Source organism: Nerophis lumbriciformis, linkage group LG35, assembly GCF_033978685.3.
Source record: "Nerophis lumbriciformis linkage group LG35, RoL_Nlum_v2.1, whole genome shotgun sequence".
NCBI classification, from domain to species: Eukaryota; Metazoa; Chordata; class Actinopteri; order Syngnathiformes; family Syngnathidae; genus Nerophis; species Nerophis lumbriciformis.
Genome location: NC_084582.2, coordinates 23132025 through 23139426, shown reverse-complemented (window position 1 = coordinate 23139426; position 7402 = coordinate 23132025).

Below are 7402 nucleotides of genomic sequence, written 5' to 3'. Positions count from 1 at the left end.
CCCACAGCCATCATCCCCGGTCATGGGGGGAGGGGTGTGGAGGGAGGAGTATGGGGACTTGGAGAAACAGCAACAGGAGCAGCTGAAACAGCTGCTGATGGAATTCCAGGGCAGCTTTGCAATGAATGAGAGTGAAGTGGGAAGAACCCACTTGGCAGAGCATGTCATAGACACTGGCTTGGCGCGGCCCATCAAGTGCCACGCGCGCCGCATTCCCCTCGCTCGACAGCAGGTATGTGACAAGGCCGTAGATGACCTGCTGCGGGCTGACTTTATTGAGCCGTCTGAGAGCCCCTGGGCCGCACCTGTGGTCATGGTCGCGAAAAAGAAGGCTGGTGATTGGCGATTCTGTGTGGATTACAGACGGCTGAACGAAGTGACCACAAAGGACTCTTACCCCCTCCCCCGTATTGATGAGTCCCTGGACCTAGTTTCCGGCTCTTCGTGGTTCACCACTCTGGACCTTAAAAGCGGATATTATCAAGTCCCCCTTTCTCCTGAATCTCGCCCTAAATCCGCCTTCTGTACCGGCCGGGGCTTGTGGCAATTCAAAGTCCTTAGTTTTGGACTCTGCAATGCCCCCGCCACTTTTGCCCGGCTTATGGACAAAGTGCTGGCTGGTATACCCCGCCAAGAGTGCTTGGTATACCTGGACGACATCCTGGTACATGGGTGTTCTTTTGAAGCAGCCCTCGGGTCCCTGAGTCGAGTCCTGGAGAGGATTCGAGCAGCGGGCCTTAAACTGCACCCTGACAAATGCAGTTTCATGCGGCGAGGGGTAACCTTCTTGGGACATGAGCTGGGTGCCGATGGCATCGGCGCCATGGGCGAGAAGGTGCGGGCTGTGAGAGACTGGCCTGTCCCTCGGGACCAAGGACAGCTGAAGAGCTTCATCGGGCTTGCCTCTTACTATCGGAGGCACGTGCGGGGTTTTGCTACAATCGCCGCGCCCCTATATCGATTGCTGGAAAAAAGCAAAGACTTTGTGTGGTCCGAAGGGTGCCAGGAGGCATTCTGGGGGCTGAAACGGGCCCTGTGTGAGGCCCCGGTACTTGCCCCACCTGACCTCACCCTGCCCTTCTTACTGGACACTGATGCCAGCGGAGTGGGGGTTGGGGGGCTACTTGCACAGCCGTGGCAGGAAGGGGAGAGGGTGGTGGCCTACTTCAGCCAGAAACTCACAAAGTCGGAACGGAATTACTGTGTCACCCGCCGAGAACTCCTGGCAGTGGTGCTCTCTATCAGACACTTTAAATATTACCTGTGTGGCCTCCCCTTTGTGATTAGGACTGACCACTCTGCCCTCCAGTGGCTAATGACTTTCCGGGAGCCGGAGGGGCAGGTCGCCAGGTGGTTGGAAGAGCTACAAGGATACCACTTTGAAATAGAACATCGGCCAGGTACTCGCCACTCTAACGCGGACGCGCTCTCTCGCCGGCCGTGTGCAGCAGACGGATGTCGTTACTGCGAGCGCAGGGAAGCTCGGGAACAAGAGCGGCGGGCAGAGGGCGCCGAGTGTGCGGCCGTCAGTCAGGCTGATAACGTTGACTGCAGGGAACTACAGACTGTAACGAATGCTGATTGGAGGCACGCGCAGGAGGAGGACACAGACCTTCAGCCTGTCTTGCAGTGGGTGGAGGCTCGGCAGCGCCCACCTTGGGAGGCGGTGGTACCGTTCTCCAAGGCTACCAAGGGCCTGTGGGCCATGTTTGACTCACTGCGGGTGTCCCAAGGTGTGCTGCAGCGGGCATTTAAGGCCGCGGCCACGGGGGAAGAACAATGGCAGGTGGTGGTGCCAAAGGGACTGCAAGGGGCGGTGCTTAAGGCAGTGCATGGGGAAGGTGGGTCTGGACATTTCGGGGTCGCCAAAACACTTAAGCGGCTGCGACAGGGGTTCTATTGGGGTCGGCAGAAGAGAGATGTAGAAGACTTCTGCCGCCGCTGTGACCCCTGCGTTGCCCGCAAAGGCCCCACTGGGCGCTCACAGGCACCGCTCCAACAGTTCCCAGTGGGGTGCCCCATGGACAGGGTGGGGATTGACATTACAGGGCCGTACCCACGGTCTGACAAGGGGAACCGCTACGTCCTTTCCGCCATAGACTATTTCACCAAGTGGCCTGAGGCATACGCCATTCCCAACCAGGAGGCAGAGACCATTGCCGATGCCCTGGTGGAGGGCATGATAGGTCGGTTTGGCGTCATGGCGTCTTTGCACAGTGACCGAGGCACAAACTTTGAGTCCCGGGTGTTCGCGGCCTTGTGCGAGCGCCTGGGCATTCACAAAACCCGCACTACCCCATTGCACCCTCAGAGTGATGGGTTAGTGGAGCGGTTCCACCGCAACCTGGGAGACCAGCTCGCCATTGTCACCTCCCGCCACCAGCGTGACTGGGACCAACACCTACCACTGGTGCTGATGGCGTGTCGCTCTGCTGTCCAGGAATCCACGGGGTGCACACCGGCACTTCTCATGCTAGGGAGAGAGATGCGCACACCAGCAGAACTGGCCTTTGGCCGCCCACCGGATGCCCCGGCCTTCGCTGCAGGGCCAGAGTACGCCAGGAAACTACAAGACCGGCTGGACTCAGCCCACAGTTTCGCTCGGGAGCAGCTGCAGGAAGCTGGTGTAAAACAAAAACGCTACTATGACGTGACGACCCGAGGGAGGGACTTTGCGCCAGGCGAGTTGGTCTGGGTCTACAACCCGATTCGGAAGAAGGGCCGCAGTCCCAAGCTGGACAGCAAATGGACAGGACCCTGTAAGATACTCCAGAAGCTGGGAGAGGTTGTGTATCGTGTCCAGCTCCCCCCCGGGGCAGGAAGGTGGCCCTCCACAGAGACAGACTTTCCCCCTACCGGGGGGGTCCCCCTTCCCCTGCCTCGGATACACAGGTGACCTCTCCCTTGCCCGCCCAGCCCTTTACCAATACCCCGCTTACGCCCCAGGGGGAACCAATTTCCCCACTCCCCTCATCCCCCGCCCCCTCCAGCTCCCGCCCGAGGACTGGCACACCCGACCCAGCTGTTCCACTGCTGGGGGATGGAAGAGAGCGGCCGAGGCGGAAGAAGAGGCCTCCGGACCGCTTGCAAGACTTTGTGGTGTCCTTAGACTGAAGGACAATAAGGGAAGGGGGTGGGGGGGTTTGTGAACCTGCTTTTGTGTGATGTAAGGGTTATGTTTGTTTACACTGTTGTGTTTGCACTAATGGGTTGCTCTGATTTACATGCTGCTATGGTGTTGCCAAATGTTGCCTTACGGGTCAGTCCTCGAGGGCGAGGACTTTTTGTAAGGGGGGGGGGGGGGGGGGTGATGTAGCGGCTAGCTACGGGGTCTTAGCCAATGGCTTTGGCTGGGGGGCGGGACTTCCGGGGAAGTTAGGGAAGTGATGTTGTTGACAGGAAGTGTTAGTTCGAGTTTTGCCGGGAAAGAGGAAAGACGCACATTGGAGCTGTTGTGTGGTTACATTGCATCTTATCTAATAAAGACAAGACAAACGAATAAGTCTATGAGCCTACGTTCCTGGGAACATTACAATATATTAATATGAAGTCATTTAGTGCAAACATGAATATACAGCATGTCAACATGACGATCCAGATCTGCCAGAAAGGGAGTGGGATGAAGATAACGTGTTTGATCTCACCCCCAGAGTCTTATTGAGCTTCACTGTTACTTTGTTTTAGAATGATTGTACACACGTTAAATCATGGTGGCGTTCCCACGGGAAACACATAAGTATTACACTGTAACAACAATTTATACCAACAAGGTAAGAAGAATAAACAATACCAACGATGGTGAGGAAACATTGAGCACATGTTAATAACACTATGAGACAGAATACAACAGCAATTCAAATTCAAATGAAATACTTTCACCCTTAACCAGACCTGATGTTTATAAAATAGTCGAAATGGATAAATAGTAGGGATGTCCGATAATGGCTTTTTGCCGATATCCGATATTATCCAACTCTTTAATTACCGATATCAACCGATATATACAGTCGTGGAATTAACACATTATTATGCCTAATTTGGACAACCAGGTATGGTGAAGATAAGGTACTTTAAAAAAAATAAAAATAAAATGAAATAAGATAAATAAATTAAAAACATTTTCTTGAATAAAAAAGAAAGTTAAACAATATAAAAACAGTTACATTGAAACTAGTAATTAATGAAAATGAGTAAAATTAACTGTTAAAGGTTAGTACTATTAGTGAACCAGCAGCACGCACAATCATGTGCGCTTACGGACTGTATCCCTTGCAGACTGTATTGATATATATTTACATATAACGTAGGAACCAGAATATTAATAACAGAAAGAAACAACCCTTTTGTGTGAATGAGTGTGAATGAGTGTAAATAAGGGAGAAAGGTTTTTTGGGTTGGTGCACTAATTGTAAGTGTATCTTGTGTTTTTTATGTTGATTTAATTAAAAAAAAATTAATAAAAAAACGATACCGATAATTTTAAAAAAACGATACTGATAATTTCCGATATTACATTTTAACGCATTTATCGGCCGATATTATCGGACATCTCTAATAAATAGTTAGACATTTCTTGTGTTGTTGTAAGTGCAGTTTATTCCAGAGTTTCAGTCCGCATACAGACACACAAAAAAGTGTACGAGTGGTTTGAGCTCTCGGCAATAAGAAATATCCAAAACCTCTGAAGTTATAAGCCTTCACTGGTGTTATAAAAAAACATTGTAGGTTAGGCGGTAATCTTTTATGAAATGCTTTATATAAGATTATTGATGTATTGAATTTAACATGATCATCAAATTTGAGCAATTTTAAATGCATAAACAGATTACGAGTACTGTATGTTCTAAAAAAAAAAAAAACCTTGTGAATGATCCACATTGCTCTTTTCTGTAATATGATCCGAGGATTAATTGTGTTCTGGTAAGTATTCCCCCACACTCCAACAAAATACGTAAGGTATGGTAGTACCAAGGTGCAGTATGACGTACGGAGTGCATTTTCACCAAGGTATACTTTAGCTTTATTTAAAATTGAGAGGCTTTGGAGATTTTTCTTTTAATGATATTGGAGTTATGCTAAGGGTTAGGATTAGAATGGAGTATGGGGGATGAGTTAGGGTTAGGGTTAGGACCCGTAAAGGTCACAGCCCTGGGTAGCACTGTCCAACGGAACACTGACGGTCCCAAGCGCAAACCCCACCGAGGACCCCCGGAAGTCCAATCAGACACGCTTTATTAATGCAGGTCCCCCCGAAGGATCGGGTTTAGGAAGACTCCAAATGAGTTGCTGAAGCCTGTGTGTCAGCACTTTCATAGGCGAGTTCTGAGTGGTAGTGCTGACATCTCAGGTGGGCTTCACAGCGCCGCATGTAGTCTTTTGTAGGGCAGTTGAGGCTGGAGGAAGCGAGCTGAAAGAGGTGTCGACCGGGGGCCTGATGTATTCAGCACATTTTGGTCTGTCCCTCTCTGTTCCAGGTGGACTGCAGGTCGTGGGAAGGGGTTCATCGCAAGTCTCCGACTGTTTCTGTGGCTCTCTGAGATGGGACAGAGGGAATCTCCCGCCTGCATTTATGTCGCCGTCGTCTTGTCGCTCTGCGTTACAGGTGCGATGCAGGTACCGTCCGCGTGTCCGTTGAGCTATGGTCTGTCCGTCTGAGTTGCAGGTGCCAGGCAGGTCGTAGAAGGGAACTCACCAAGGGTCTCCGCCCGTGCCTGTAGTTCCCGGAACTGGACGAAGGGAGTTGCCAAGCTAAGGTCCTCAGTTGCTTGCAGCTCGCTCGGATGTGCCCTTGTATCCTGGCTGTGAGAAGGGGAGGGGGTGGATACTAAGCGAGAGGCTATTCGGGCCTCTGCTTGTACTAGAGTGTCGACTGCCAGTCTGCGCCCCGATTGTTTATTTGCCCAGACCGAGGCAAACCGAGGCAATCGGAAATGGGGACATTCAGTCTGTTCCGATCAAGAGGATCAGTTTGCCCATCTCAACTTGTAAGGTTTTTTGGTATTGGTCCCTCAAAATGCAAATTGTTGTGTCTACCCAATTTTTGCCGTTGTCCATGATCAAGGCTTGTGTATTGGGATGAATGACCGCCGGCCTGATCATGTTGGTCAGAGTGAGAACCATTTTAGATACAGTGGGCGGCTGATTTTCTTTAGTAATGTTTTTGAGATGATGTATAATTTTGATGATGTTATACATGCATCTGGCTTTGGAGTCAAATTGATTGTCATGCCTGGTATTGTCGGGGTGTTATGCTTTTTGGGTGTGTATGCTGGCAGAATATGTGCATGGAGTTCGAGAAAGGTTGAAGTGCAAGCAAGACCTCTATTATGATTTTGTATGCCTGTAGTGACACAATGTTGCCGCCGGGGGGCGGTCCATCGCCTGACCCAAGGTTTATCGCTATGACGTCGGCATGTGACGAAGCCGGGACAATTTGGGTCGCCAACTTGGTGTCTATGGTCCCCTGGTGTTGCTTCAGCATAGGTTACGCGAGGGGAACGCCGCGTCTGGTCAAGAAGCCGGCTATTTTGGCAGCTATATTCCGGGGGGAAGCAACTTGCGCCAGTGAGGTTGTCTCCACCGGACCGGAAATGGCGTCATATCGCCCTTCAACGTCATCGACATTGTGATAAATCTTGACAAAATATTGGAAAAAGTTCCAAATTTAAATTATTTACTGAACTTGTGTGAGCCTATGGCTTTGCACTTTGTTATATATATATTGTTTGCATTATATTTTAGTTTATAACCCCCTGGCGCTGATTTGTACTGTTTTTGATTATTAGTATGTCTCGACTGTTTGTAAGTGTTGCAGTTTATAAATAAAGGTTTATAAATTCAAACAAAAAAAACAAAAAATATATATATATAACAAAATAAATACATTGGAAAAAGTCGAGGTTGACTGCAAAAATGCTCCGTCAAAAAAAAAAGCATTAAAGTATTTTTGTCTCGCCGTCACAGCACGAATTAGGTGTTTTCGATAATTAACAAGAAAAACGAAAAAAAAAAAAAAAAAAAGTAGAGAAATATAGTAGGTATTTATTAAGACAAGTCAAGGCAACGTTTCGGTAAGTTATACCTCCTTCAGGTTGACTTAGCTAGCGTGAACGTCTCCTCGATGCTGTGTAAAATGACTTGTAAATAACAGGTAGGGTCAACCCGGAAGCAATATTTAAAGAGACAGTCGTCTTGCCATGCCGCTCATGGGCGACAGCACCCTCTTCAGGCCAAACACAGCTACAACAAGGTGTCTATTTTTTCTCCATTGTCGAAATTATGTAGAAAATAGAAATAATAATCAAACTAATAAATAACAAAATATTAATATTAAATAAAAAAATAAATAATATGAAATAACTTGAAAAATAACAAAACACACCCTTGGTTACACTGTTCCATT